Source organism: Abramis brama (assembly GCF_963993115.1).
Source record: "Abramis brama genome assembly, chromosome: 1".
Classification (NCBI taxonomy): domain Eukaryota; kingdom Metazoa; phylum Chordata; class Actinopteri; order Cypriniformes; family Leuciscidae; genus Abramis; species Abramis brama.
Window position 1 is genome coordinate 34,813,184 of NC_139963.1, and position 1,457 is coordinate 34,814,640.

Here is a 1,457-nt window from a genome sequence, read left to right on the forward strand (position 1 = left end):
AGGAGTTTGGTGTCTGAACACTGCAAATGCTGATAGTCCAGTGCACTACACAATAATACAATTAGAAAAAAAAACAGTGCGCATTTGCAATATTAATTGCTTTCATGACATTCGGTGAACATAAATCCTGAAAAGCTGAAAAGCTAAAAGCTGAACAGGCTACTGTTTTGAAAACATTATTAATGTTGGCCTTTAACGGAGTTACGTATTAGCAATGCCTTTAATGATACACAACACAATACAGTATAAATTAGCATGCTGTCAGATGTATGCTAAGTCTCAGATAAATAAACTAGCTAATGAGAATATTATTTCCTCGCAAGAATGAATGTCTATTTTGCATTTTTAGTATAGTAATGTTTCGCAGAAGTTAATCGCACTGTGTGTGTGTGTGTGTGTGTGTGTGTGCATTCATTAAATGAATGCAAGTGTGTGTTGTTGGTTTCAGCTTCTTCTGAAAATGTTGTGTTTATGACATCATAATTCTGTGCTGGTAATAGAAATCCACTTTTCTGCCAAGACTTCCATACTAATGAGATCAATCACCACCCATTTTAATAGTTTTTTTCTTCATCTTCCCATCTGTCTTATAGGGCAACCAAAATGTTCCAGAACTTAATTGCTTGAGAGGGAGAACGAGAATAAGACGGGATTACTTCAAAGGATCTTTCTACCACCAAACAAATAACAGTTCTTCCCACACAATCAAACAAATGTCAATTAGCAAGCATCGCATTCCTCCCTCTCAGCCCAATTAGGATGGAAGTCTATCACACAAATACGCCACTGCTCAGGGACCTGTGAAATAAAGCTGGCTAAAGATAGCCAAGCTTTCACTGAGTCCAGGCCTTTCTGGCCATTTTCCAATTAAAGACCATGATCTACTAATGAATAAGCAAGCTTTGACACTCAGAGGTCTCCAACATTGGGTTGTTTGATCGGATGCCTGGCTTTTCTTTGACGCTTTTAAAAGACGCTTTTTCATTTTTCACCACTTCCAGATTGAATTTGGCAGAACTAGCACCCAGTCTGATTGATGTGTATACCTTTTTGCTCACATATTAGGTGAAATAATTCATCCATGTCTTGTGGAAATCTCAAATATTGAACTGAGATTTTTATTGAACAAATCTTTTGTACAAATCTAACATTGTTTATTTCAGTTCTGTTTTAGGACAGCAGCTGTCAAACTGTCATAAATGCAATCTAACATGAGACAGAAAAAGCAATAGCCTGTGAGCTTGGAAATGGGATAACGCAGTCTCGGGTTTTGATTGCCCGCAGCAAAGAATATATTCATAATGTTAATGCACAATAGAGTGGCTGACAGAATAATCCTCAAAGGCACGTAGTACCGCTCACTGTCATTTCAGTCTGAATGCAATAGACAAATATGTAATAAGAGGCAGCATTTGTCATAATACTCACATTTGCACATTCAAGACAGGCAACTTCTT